The sequence below is a fragment of the Ipomoea nil genome, unplaced genomic scaffold (assembly GCF_001879475.1).
Source record: "Ipomoea nil cultivar Tokyo-kokei standard unplaced genomic scaffold, Asagao_1.1 scaffold2827, whole genome shotgun sequence".
In the NCBI taxonomy this organism is placed as follows: Eukaryota; Viridiplantae; Streptophyta; class Magnoliopsida; order Solanales; family Convolvulaceae; genus Ipomoea; species Ipomoea nil.
Genome location: NW_017619255.1, coordinates 1,082,834 through 1,097,711, shown reverse-complemented (window position 1 = coordinate 1,097,711; position 14,878 = coordinate 1,082,834).

The following is a 14,878-nucleotide window of genomic DNA, read 5'->3' as shown; positions in this document are numbered from 1 at the left end:
GCTCCTAAACATTTTAAAATTGCAATTAAACTCATCAACATTGTATTTTGGTGTATTTTATTTATGTATTTTTTTTGAAGGGTTATTTATGTATTTATTTTTATTATAATAAATTATAAGTTAAAATTTATATACATCTTTTTATTATAATTATTATTATTTATCTTTATCAAGGTTGCAAAATACGTTAGGCGCCCCTTAGGCGTCGATTTTTTTAAAATAAAAAATTATAAAAATTCATTAATAAAACATTAGGTCCCATAGTTATTTTTTACAAACTATTTACGTAAGTGGTTGTAAAATTGTTAAAAATATTGTTAAAACAATATAAATACATAAAAAAAATTAAAATTAAGAGCAAAAGAAGTATTTTTTTTTAGAACGGACAATCGAGTCAAAAGTTATGTCTTCCCGAACTTTTCACACCTTACAACTGAAAAAAAAAAATCGCCATTTCAGCCGGCTAGACCGCCTAGCCACCCGGCCGTGGAGGAGCCCGATTCCGGGCTTCCTCGCCGCGGCCGGGCGGCGCCTAGGCGTGATTTTTGCAACATTGATCTTTATAACTACTAGTAATTGACCCGTGTGATGCATGGGAGAAAAAGAAGAAAATAAATTAACAACCAAATAAAGGATTAAATAGTTATATATATATATATATATATATATATATGTATATGTACATATATATATATATATATATATATATATATATATATATATATATATATATATATATATGTATATATATATACATATATATATATATATATATATATATATATATATATGTATATATATATACATATATATATATATATATATATATATATATATATATATATATATGTATATATGTGTATATATGTATATATATATATATGTGTGTATATATATGTATATATGTGTATATATGTGTGTATATATATATATATATATATATATATATATATACACATATATACACATATATACATATATATACACACACATATATATATATATACATATATACACATATATACATATATATATATATATATATATATATATATATATATATATATATATATATATATATATATATATATATATATATATATCTATATTGCAACTAATATTAACAATTTGATACGGTAAAATATAAAATGTAAAAGACTTTGTACGTAAACTCAATAGGGTAGTTCAAGTGGCAAATGAGTTCTCTTTGTAGAGAAGAATTTTGAGATAACCCGGATTCGATTCCCACAAGTGATGATTCCCTTTAGGCCAGTTTCTGTGTCTCTCGGAACGGACATACACCGCAAATTATGCCCTAACCCGTGTCCACAATGCATTGTGGACACGAGTCCAGGGACGTTGTTTTCAGGAAAAACGCGTCATTCCAGTTAAAGAAAAAAATTTGATTTTGTCTCGCCATTAACGGCGTTATTCGTTTGTGCCATTATGAATGTACAGTTATGGGATTATGAATGTACAGTTATGGAATTATGAATGTACAATTATGTAATTATGAATGTAAGTTATAAAATTATGAACACAGAGCTCTGACATTATGAACTTACAATTATGAACATATAGTGATAAAATTATGAACATAAAGCTCTAAAATTGTGAGAATGGAGCTTCAAAAATTATGAATTTATAGTTATTGAATTATGAATGTACAGTTACGGAATTATGAATGTACAGTTATGCAATTATGAATGTACAATTATGGAATTATGAATGTACAGTTATGGAATTATGAACACAGAGCTATGGCATTATGAACTTACAATATGAACATATAGTGATAAAATTATGAACATAGAGCTCTAAAATTATGAATATAGAGTTTCGAAAATTATGAATTTACAGTTATTGAATTATGAATGGACAGTTACGGAATTATGAATGTACAGTTATGCAATTATGAATGTACAGTTATGCAATTATGAACACAGAGCTCTGACATTATAAACTTACAATTATGAACATATAATGATAAAATTATGAACATATACTCATATAACAAAGTGATATGAAATTTTTTTAAAAAAAATGTGGAAGAGAACGGTGCCTCTATGTTAGAATTGCATGTAGAATTGTAGATACACATATGTTAGAGATCAATATTTTCTTTTGATTTTGTTTGATGAATATAAAATTTCAGCTGCATGTTGATAGATCTTATATCTAAGTGGTTTTAGACCGTAATCGCAACAAAAAAGAGGTTCAATAGCAAGAGTTGAAGAAAAACAATGAATTACATGATGTTGAAATGAAGAAAATTTTCAGATCTGGATTAAGAGATCCGGCTAAAGCGTACACCGTAAGTATCTATATTTCAATTTATTCTAATAATTATTTTTTTTAAATACATGAATCTGATATATTATATTTTGAATTTAGAGTTCTAAAAAAAGTATTTTTGGATTTTCTAACTCATATATTATATCTCGAATTGACATACTACGAATTTAGTGTTCTAAAAATGTAAAACTGAAGAGAAAGCAGATTTCGATGATATATATTATTCCTCTCTTCCTCTATTTTTTTTTTTTTTTTTTTTTTTTTTGAGAATGTTGAATTTTTTTATTGATCCTTTTTTTTTTTTTTGTTATTATCTATGAATATGTTTATAATCTATACTAATTTCTGGAATATATATTTCCCTAAAAAAAATTGTAAAAAATATATATCTATATATCTATATAAATATCTTTAAAATTAAAAACATGTTCTGGAATTATGATTGAAAAAGAATTTTCAGGCATACCTCAAGATCATGAAATACGCACTCCTTGCATTTGATTACATCACTCACTCGTCGATCTCTTATCTCATATACACAAAGCAGCTTTTATAGCACTGGTGGTTTTCAAAGGGGTCACTTCACTGGCCATAATGTATATTGGTGGCATGATCTTTTACCTATGTATATCTCAGAAATGTATTTGTATTCTAATCAATCTCTAAAATCTGTAATTGTTATCCGAAATTTATGCTTCAATGGTAGAAGGAAAGAAGTGTTTATAGCTGTTATTTAATGATATCGTTTCAAATAACAAAGAGACTCCCAACGATTGAATTTCAAAACCTAAACTGATTGAATGATTCTCAAAGGCCGGCCACATTTATTAATACAATGTGGCTGTGCGAATTTCCAAATCAGTAATAATAATCTACTTTGACGGAAACTTTTGGCTCTACTTTATTATAGTAGAAGATTATAGATTCTATTTTAATATAAATAATAGTTATTATTATCATTATAATAATTAATATTTTATAAGAAGTAACTGTGTAATATATTTATGTCCGTGTTTTTTTCACTTTGTAAACACCTACTTACGTTTGAGTATAAATATATTTTTCACTTTGTAAACAATAGTGAAGAAATGTAAAATATTTTTAAATATAAAGTTTGATATTTAGAAATAAGGTAAGCATAGTACAAAAATTAGATTATAAAATTTCATTTTCTAAAAGAAATTTATAAGTGTTTTCAGGAATTATTATATTTTGTAATGGGTTCAAGTCGGCCGAATTTGCCATATCGAAATCCAAAATTTGAAACACTGGTATATATACTGCCATGCATTCTGGTCTGTCTGATAAGTACATGTTCTTATCAATATCTTCACACAAACTTGTGATATAAGTCAAGTAACTTATTCATACTACACTTTACTCTTCTAAAATAACAACAGAGAGGTACTGTACTTCACTTGCATTTTGGCTACACATAGATAGGTAGGCAGAGAGAGGCTCTTTTTCAGTTCTTGAAATCTATTTAGGCTTTAATTTGTGGTCACTCTACTCTCTCTTTATTAAATTTAATTTAATGTCAACATGGCAGCTCACTTGGTCACATGGATCAATTTAAGAACAATGATTTGGGATCAAGTCTCATCCGTGGCAATGGAGAGGTTTTGTGCACAGTAAGCAAAGGTCTAGCCTTTGTATTCAGCTGAATTACCCTGATTTAAATTCTCTCAAATGCACTGTCTTTGTATTCAGCTGAATTACCCTGATTTAAATTCTCTCAAATGCACTGTCGTACCGGGGCGTGGGGCGTTTGGGCTGGGATTCAACCTCAATTTTGGGAACAATCAAATTTAATAATAAACTCTATTCTTAAGTAAGCTTTTTCCAAAGTTCCCCTTTCTGCCAGTTGTTTCTCTTCACTAAAAAGGGTCAATATCTCAAGTATTGATCAAGACTCTTTGTTTTTTCAGTTGGGTTTCATGTCGATTACGAGTGGCGTTGAGATTCGAACCCATGACCTTTGGTCTGGCTCTGATACCAAATTAAAGCATGTGCTCCATCTCAACTAAAAGTCTAAGCTGATAGTTGAATTGCACGTTAATGGCTATATGCTCACATACATATTAGCATATATTGACAGCTGACATGGAGGAATCTTGAATGTTCCTTTACTTTTTTTTCCCCTTTTAAGCTGTCTGATCATCATTTTTTGTTGCTTTTCTTTTTAAATTTTTAATTTTTCATATTTCCTATACTATGCCCTTGCTTTGAATGTGTTGTTCTTTTTCATTTAAAACAATAATTAATATCGAAATGGAAATATTCCATTAGGATAAAAGTAACCAAACTATCTTGGTTTAGAAAGTGAGGAAAGGAAAGGAGAAAATCAAATTATCTAGGTTGGTTAAAAGGAAATGGGTAGTAACATGTACCTTCTGTGCTTCACTACTCCTTTCTTTCCTTTCATTTTTCTTTTAATTTCCACAAGCCTGTGAAACTTTTATAAGAACCTTGGGATCATAAACAAAGTGAAATACTAAGTTTAGTCTGTGAGAGCATTAATCAATTTGTGAAATTTCCACTATTTTATATCTGAACTTTTTTATTTTTGTAGTTTGGGGGAGTTGCTGGCCACTTCTTTAAGCTTTATTATCAGTCTCTTTTCTATTTTCGTTGTGTGTAAAAAGCTTACTGTTAACATTACAAACATATGATGTTATTCAAGGGGAATATTGATTAATGAGAGCTTGTTTGAACTTTTATTTAGGGGGCACATAATGAACATTTTTAATCAACTTATTGGTGTTATAGGTTTCTGTTTTTACTATCAACCGTTTGTTATAACCCGGTGTAAACATGATTACTCTGAGTATGATATAAGCTTAAATGTGTTTCATATAGTTAGGATTCATTTAGGACACCTCGTGGTTTAACAAAAAAAAAAAAATACTATTTCTTATAACTGAATTTGAACTATCCATTCATTTTTCAAATTGACCAAAGCTATGACCTAAAAAGGAAAAAAGAAGAAATATTTTGTGGTCATTATTAATCAATAGTTTGAACTCCTCGTATGGAAAACCCAATCTGACCAGCATTTTGTTCCTTAATTGGGTCGGCCCGGTGTGAATGGGGATTAGTCATATGCTATGGACTTAAAAATGCCTCTTACAATTATGGCTTCCTCATGACATCTCATGGCTTGACCAAAAAAAATAAAATAAGAGAAGAGGTTTGGAAAATTTAAGAATCTGTACAATCCCAGGGTACACTTGAAACATATCCTTGTCATCTAAGCTAGAACTATGAAATTGTGACTTTGACCATAATCTTCCCATGGAGGCATGTAGCTGCTTCAAGAGGTAAATTTGCCCCTTAGACTGATGATAGAGGTGGCAAATAGATTGTGTTGAGCTAACTTGGTCCATTTTATGAGCTAAGTAGGTTTGACTTGATGAGGTTATTATATAACCTATGAAGAATGGAACTAAATCACACTTCATGTATATATAACTCAAAAATGGGTATAGGTCAATCGATAACTCCGTAATTGGTTGTCTCATCTCTTTTAAAAGGGTCACTATAAGACAAAATAGACAATTATCATTAAAGACAAAGATGAAAGAAACCATTTTCAAGGGTTCGATCATTGGCTTTGAATATGAAGCCTCCTTAAATCTTCAGACCAATTGTTCCTACAATTCAACAAAGAGATTAGTCACTGCGTCTGGCGGTGGAAACTCTAAGTATACCAAAAAAAAAAAAAAAAAAAACATGCGTGAAGAATTTAGTTAGTGAGCATCAAGTGATCTAATCAAATTGTATAAAAAACATCTCCATCTCTGAGAAGATAGCTAAGAATTTAACTTCCAACCTGCTCATGCCACTATATTTCCTTTATTAAGTTAATCCAATTACCTTATCTCCTAGTTAAATTGCCTATATATCCCTATATAACAATTTAAATCTTGTATTTAAATGATAGTGTTAGAAGGATTAACCATGACCATCTTTTAATGGTGTTAATTGCAAGCTTAGACTAATTAAGCTTAACCACAAAACAACACACCATTGGACTTCTCTTATTTTTCAATCTCAAGTAGGTCTACTTTGATAATCAATTTCTCATTCACCAAAAAACAACTTGCATAATTTTGTTTGCATTGTAACATAAATTCTTCTATCATGTGATGTCTCATCTTGGACATTTTTGTAACAATTTCTGCACTGAGAGTGTCATCTTCTTCCAAATGCTCTAGTAATGTAAAATCTAATTTTTGATACCATTGCAAAGGCTTGACAATCATGTTTAATACTCCATCCTCACTTTGTTGTTCAAAACTGTTGTTAGAAACTGTCAAAATCTTCACAACTTCTACTAGCTCATCAATAGCTAGTGGAATATCAGTATTTGTCAGTTCTTCAATAATTGATGGAGTATCAAGATTTACCGGTTCATTAACAAAGGTGAAATATCAAGATTTATTAACTGCTCAATAATTGGTAGTTCCATATAGGTTCTAAATTGTTTGCTTCTATTTGCATATCACTTGTATTAGTTGATATTTGCCATCCACCTTGATAGCTCTAATTTTTATATCATCCATATGCCTTTTCATCCATGTTAAAATATATGAGTTAACTTGTAGTCATTGTGCATCCGGGATATCATGGAAATCAAAATATCTTTGAGCTAGGGGAGCCCATCTATAAGGATCTTTACCATCCAATCATGGAAGTTCTAGCTACTTTTTAAGACACCTTGGGTGTGTATTTGTTGGGGTCACCTATTAATAAGTTAAATTCTAAGTGTCTATAAATCTATAGGTGTAGAATAATACCGTAATATGATCAACGATTTCAATTTATCCAATGAATTGACAAGCCGTTGAAATGTATGACTCATATGTTTACTAGCATTTTGTACGCGATGCGCGAAAACCTATGCCCAATATTAAAAAATTATGATATTCCTTAAAGTGGCAACAAAATTGTTGAATAAATTTTAAAAATTAGTTAATTAAAATTATGTATTCCAAGTGATGATATTTTTGAATTATCATATATTTGAATAATATAGTGATCAAAACAAAAAAAAAAAATTTATATAATAATAATTTACAAATAATACTAAGCTAACACGCACATATATACACATATATAATTTAACATTCATATAAATATTTAATTAAAATATAATTTATAATTAATTTAATTGTTATATGATAATTTTAATAAAATGATAATTAAAAATAGGAAAAAGATATGATAGATGTAGGTGTATGGTAAGATTGGTGGACATATTAAATATTAACGGTGTCATAACAGTGTAAGGGTGATTTTGTCCTATACAAATGAAATGTACAACAATTAAAGCAAAATGTATATATTTATTAGCATATAAAAAAGGGACAAAAATCAAGGACATAACTTGTATTGACACATATTATGTTTTTAGATTGGGCGGTTTATCCATAATAACAAAAAATCCAAATAATCCAAGAATTTGATTTGTGAAACCTATAAAGACAGTCCTCCAATTTCTTGTTTTGGGAGCAATTAGTTTTACAACACAATTAATTTAATATGTTGCAATTCAATGAAAGCAGTTATTGATATATACCTTTAAAACTCAATGAAAGTACCAATTGATACAATTTGGTATCAAATAGACGCTACTTAGAGCGAGTGCTAACTCTGATAAAGAATTAAGGAATAAAATATAGAGTACAATGTATGTATAAAAAGATTGTATATTATTGTTCTGGTTGTTCCTTCACAATACATGGAGCCTATTAGTTACTCTGTATAATATTGTATGCGAGAAAATTTTAATTTTGGTCCACTGACTATTGGAGTTGTGTTAATTGCAACACTCGACTTTCAAAAATGTTAATTTAGTACCTTGACTATGCAATTTCTATCAATTTTGGTCACGCCGGCCAAATTGCCGGTCAAATCTCACCGGAAAAATTTAATAGGTCAAATAATGAAGGTATTTTAGTCATTTCTCACTTTTCTTTCTTCTCCGATGAACTTCTCTCCATTTCCGGCACGATTTCTTCTCCGACGTTATATCTGCTAAAGAAATTGTGTATATATCCAGCAATCAATTATTGAGCACTAACTAATGTCGCGCGTTTGCACATTCTTGAAGTGAACAAAAAGCTACATATCCCAATTCTTTCCAAATGTATAATTGGATGCAATAAAGAAACCAAACAGTTATTGTTTGAGTAAATTGCTTGCAAGGAGCGAAATTGATGGTTACCTGAAGAGGAGTGAGATGAGCGGCGAAGAACTACTCAACAGTGAAAAACTCATTATTAAGCTTGGGGCAAATATCACCGTCAACCAAACAAGCCCTTATCTTCCCCCAACTATCCGAATTCGTGAATCGTGATGTGGTTTCTCAGCCAAGACGAGTGACGACGAAGGCAAGGATGAGGAGAGAGAGCAGGATGATGACGAGTATAGCCATACAGACGAGGTAGACGCCGAGAAGAAATTGTCGCCGGAAAATGAGAGAGCTCATCAGAGAATAAAGAAAAGGAAGTAAAATGATTAAAATACCCTCATTATTTGACCTATTAAAATTTTTCGGTGAGATTTGACCGACAATTTGGCCGGTGTGACCAAAATTGATAGAAATTGCATAGTCAAGGTACTAAATTAACGTTTTTGAAAGTCAAGTGTTGCAATTAACACAACTTCAATAGTCAGTGGACCAAAATTGAAATTTTCTCTATTGTATGCCTAAAGTCTAACTAATTCTAATGTTCTCCTAATCCTAATGATAATTCATATTCTATTATTTTTCTAATTTTAATAATTTAATAACTCCGATTATAATGTTCATCTAATTCTAATAATACAATACTTTCTAAATTTTTTTTTTTTAAAAAAACAATCCTATTCTTATGAGCGTATCAATTTTTCATTTTATTAATTGAAAAATAAGAAATAGAGAACAAAAAATAAAAATAAAAAAACCAAAAAGTATAAAAGTAATTTCTACTTTAATTTTATCTACAAGGTTCAATTTTTTACGTTTCATTATATTACTTCACCTTTCCTTCTATGTTGGACCAAACATTACATTATAATCCTTCTAATAGTTTTTTTTTTTTTTTTTTCATTTAGATCGAAAATGATATTTGTTTATGTTAATGCTCAGATAGTATTGTCAAAGTGGGTTGTTACGACCGCAAATTATGCCGGAAAAACGTGTCCACTATGCGCATGGTGAACACAGGGGTAGATCCATAATTTCTATATTGTAAATTCATAATTTTTTTTTTTTTAAAACGTGGATTCATAATTTTGTTTTTCATTTGTTGTTACAGATATTATGAATCTACAGTACATAAATTATGAATGTACAGTATAGAAATTATGAATCTACCGTACAGAAATTAGGAATTTACAGTACAGAAATTATGAATGTACAGTATAGAAATTATGAATCTACAGGAGTTAATTACCAAAATTGTCCCTTGACTATAGCGAAATTACCAATTTGGTCCTCGACTATTTTTTTTGACCAATTAAGTCCCTCAACTTTAAAAATTTTAACCAATTTGGTCCTCCGTTAATTTTGCCGACTTTCGTTAACTTGGGACCAAATTGGTAATTTTACTATAGTCATGGGACCATTTCAGTAATTAACTTTAAGGGTGGCAATTCGGTTCGATTTTCCCGAACCGAACCATACCGAACATTGAAGTAATTAACCGTACCGAACAATTCGGTTAAAAACCGAAAGAAAATACCGTTTGATTTTAATAATAATAATAATAATAATAATAATAATAATAATAATAATAATAATAATAATAATAATAATAATAATAATAATAAAATAAAATTAAAAAAAAAAAAAGTAAATCCAAGTCCCTTGATGTCTTCTTTACCGTTCAACTGAACCGTATTTCCTTTATTAACTATTATTATTATTATTAAATAAAATCAAACGGTATTTCCAATCAGTTTTTAACCGAATAATTATTTTAATGTTCGGTACAGTTTAGTTTGGGAAAACCGAACCGAATTGCCCACACCTAAAGTTAATTACTGAAATAGTCCTTTGACTATAGAAAAATTACCAATTTGGTTCCAAGTTAACAGAAGTCTAACGGCAAAACTAACGGATGGCCAAATTAGTTAAGATTTTTAAAGTTTAGAACTTAATTGGTAAAAAAAATAGTTGACGACCAAATTGGTAATTTCACTATAGTCAAGGGACCATTTTGGTAATTGGCTCAATCTACAGTATAGATGTTATGAATCTTCAGTATAGAAATTATGAATCTACAGTTTAGAAATTATGGATCTATCTCGTTAACAACAAATGAAAAACAAAATTATGAATCTACGTTTTCAAAAAAAAAATTGTGAATCTACAATATAGAAATTATGAATCTACCAATGTGTTCACTATACGCATGGTGCACTATACGCATGGTGAACAGGTTTCCACAGCATAACTATAGCCCACTAAAGCTTGCCATTGTGGTGAGGCCGGCATAGAAATTGCTGGCAAATTATTGCATGGACCATGGTCCACACAATTGTGTGGACCATGAATATCGGTACATTTTTAATATACTAAGGGTACATTATTTTTGTACTGAAGGTACATTATATAAAACTAGTATTTGTCCCGTGCGATGCACGGACAAAAATTTATAAGTATTGTTGTAATGTTATGATACAAAGCAAAATTAGTTTTATTAAAAATGTAAGTATAATTATACAATATAATATTTAAATGTTAAAGACAATAAATGCATTCATATTGCTAATCTCATTTGTAATAATGATCTTACAAAGTTAAACAGACAGAGAAAGACCCGGACCACCTCGTGGTTTACACACAAGAAAAAAAATAATGATCTTACAAATCTATTAATATGTATTCACACTTAGATGGAAATTTTTTCCCTACTTGATTTTATTTTACCTAACTTTCTTTGTAAATTATTACAAAACTAATCAAAATTACAAACTATGAAAAAGTTAGTGTATATATATATATATATATATATATATATATATATATATATATACTAGTTTTTTACGCGCATTGCGCGATTGAGATAATGGTCAATGTTTCTTTTTTAAATAAGTATTTTAAAATATATCAAGGCAAGATTATATTGAAATTGTTCATACGTGTATAGATAATTGAATGCTGAATTTGCGTATTTAAATAAGTAATTCTAAGTTTACAAATGCAAGATAATATAGTCAATATTGATTATATTTGTCAATAAAATAATTGTATAGGTATGGTTGAAACCAAATAGGGACATAAGGGAGAGCAAATAAAAATTAGGGCATAAAATATTAAATATATACTAATATTGAAGTGCTAACTGCTGATTGCCAAACAAAGACATTGCAAGGTAGTTTCCCACTTCAATTTGTTGTGTGATTTGATACTCTTTTTGTCAATAATTTCCCCTAGTAGTTAATATGATTGGCTTAATTATATTTTTTTATTTTATTATTGTTTAAAACAATTATTATTATTATTATTATTATTATTATTATTATTATTATTATTATTATTATTATTATTATTATTATTATTATTATTATATCCTTAGGACATTTTTAAATATATATTAAGGGTGTGTTTGGTTCATGGGTTTAGCTATTAGGAATGAGAATCAAAGTCTTTGTTATTGTTTGGTTGACAGGTTTCCAGAGCACTACTATAGGATTTGATTACCCTTTAATTAGAAAACTCATTCCCTAATAAATTAAGGGTTTCATTCCATTTTTCGCTCTCCTAATTGGTAATTTGATTTTTAAGTTTGAAATAATGCTTTTAGATTTTTGTTTTTATTTATTTTTGTTCATATTGGTGCTTTTAATGTCTTTATATTAAAATAAATTGTCTTCATTTTTTGTTCTTGTATTTTTAAAACATTTATTTTCATTATAGGATCATATATAACCAAACAACAATATTGGTAATCATTCCAATTCCACCCTACTACCAAACATGCAAAATACTTTCACAAAAACTCATTACCATTACCAAATATTTGATTCCGATTCCAATTCCAATTCCTATGTACTAACCAAACGCACCCTAATATTGAAGAGCTAACTATTGATTACCAAACAAGGACATTGTGATGTAGTTTTCCACTTCAATATGTTGTGTGATTTGAATACTCTTTTTGTCAATAAATCCCCCATTAGTTAATATAATTGGCTTAATTATAGTTTTTTTTTTTAATTTTTTTAAAACAATTATTATTATTATTATTATTATTATTATTATTATTATTATTATTATTATTATTATTATTATTATTATTATTATTATTATTATTATTATTATTATTATTATTATTATTATTATTATTATTAGTAGTATTATTATTATTATTATTATTATTATTATTATTATTATTATTATTTTATTATTATTATTATTATTATTATTAGTATTAGTATTATTTTTTTATTTTTATTATTATTATTATTATTATTATTATTATTATTATTATTATTATTATTATTATTATTATTATTATTATTATTATTATTATTATTATTATTATTATTATTATTATTATTATTATTATTATTATTATTATTATTATTATTATACCCTTAGGTCATTCTACATGTTAATCTAAACTGCTAATTTTTTCAAATATCTTTTTACCAACCGTTGATATAATTCGCTAGTCAAATTTACTAATATAATCCACTAACGCTAACCGCTAGTTGCTGATTGCCAAACAAGGACATTGCGAGGTAGTTCTCACTTCAATTTGTTGTGTGATTTGAATACTCTCTTTGTCAACAAATCCCTCAGGTAGTTAATATGATTGGCTTTATTAATTATATTTTTTTTAATTTTTTCATGCTATTAATAAAATACTTGGTAAATAAATATATAGCATTATTTTGTATTATAACTTTGATATTTAATTAAAAAATAGTGCACAAAAAAGATAATAGACAATGTAGTGAATATAATCAATTGATGAATTTGAATGTAAAGAATTTTTACATTGAAGAAATATAAAGATAATATAACTAATAAAATTATTTCTCTTAATTAATTTATTGATAATGAATAAGTTTATTTAATAAAGACATTGTAGGGACAATGTAGTGAATATAATCAATTGATGAATTTGAATGTAAATAATTTTTATATTGAAAAAAATAAATACAATATAACTAATGAAATTATTTATCTTATTATTTTTTTTTTGAAAGCCAAGTAATTTGGTATATTAATGAACGAACATAGTAATAGAGTCAGGTGGGATTACATCCCAGTACATAGGATGATCCTGATCGAAAGCTAACGAAGCTAGTGTATGAGCATGCATATTAACAACTCTGGAAATGTAATGTAAAGAACAATAATTAAATAACGACATAGTTGTCCTGCACTGGTCCGCAATGACCCCAACATAAGATCGAGTTCCGGTATCTCTTGATGTTATCATGCTTCTCAACTCCATGCAATCTGTGAGTAGATCAATCCTCTGTATATCGCGCCCTTTAAGCCATGATAGTGCTTCCTTGCACGCTAGAGCTTCTGCCATAATAGGTGAAAAAGCACCAGGTAGTGTCCCCGCCGTGGCTGCCATAAAAACACCTTCGTGATTGAGTAGCACAACTCCGTACGTCGCTTCCCCCGTGTGTTGTCTGTAGCCCGCGTCGAAATAACACCTGAGCCCATGTGGTTCGGTCTCTGGCATCACAGCGGCATGCGGGTGGTATGTTACTCGTCCGAGTTTGGTGAAGGCTTCCTCGGTCAGCACCGCCCTCTTCATTGTAGATGCAGGTCGTGGCAAACTCCTTTCCCATAGCGCCGAATTCCTTGCCAACCACAAGTAATACAGAATTCCAACGGCCAGACGTACCTGCCCTTCCGTCAACAAGTCCATCACGCCTATGAACCATGATTGGAAAATATTAGTTAGAATATTCGTGACAGGTAATCCCGAAATATTCCAAACCATTTTAGAATAATCACATAAAATCAGTGCATGCATAATATTCTATTGTGCATTGCCACACATGGGACATATAGGATCCACCTCCACTCGTTTAACAATTAAATTATCAGTGGTGGGTAGTATGCCAAACACAGCTCTCCACAAAAAGATTTTCCATTTGGGTGGCACCCTTAATTTCCACAATGTAACCCATTTATCAAAAGCTCCTGGGTTATCAGAATAGTCCCCCATAATACGCCTATAGGCATTCTTAACCGTGTATATTCCTTGTGTGTCTCCCTTCCAATACCATGTGTCATCATAATCTGGGCTTATTGGTATTCTTGAAATTCGGTTGACATCCTCAGGAATAAATAAATCATTCAGAATATGTGGATCCCAGGTACCTGTATCTTGATCTATGAGGCCACTCACTAGTGCTTGTCGTAACTCCTCAGGCATATGTGTTTGAACCAAAGGACTAGGATCATCAGACAACCAAGGATGTCCCCATATCAATGTATCCCTACCGTTTCCAATCCTTCTGCGCACTCCGGCACAGACTAGATCATGGGTGGCCATAATACTTCGCCAGCAGTGACTTGGACTATTCCCTATGGTAGCATCAACAAAAGTGGTCGTAG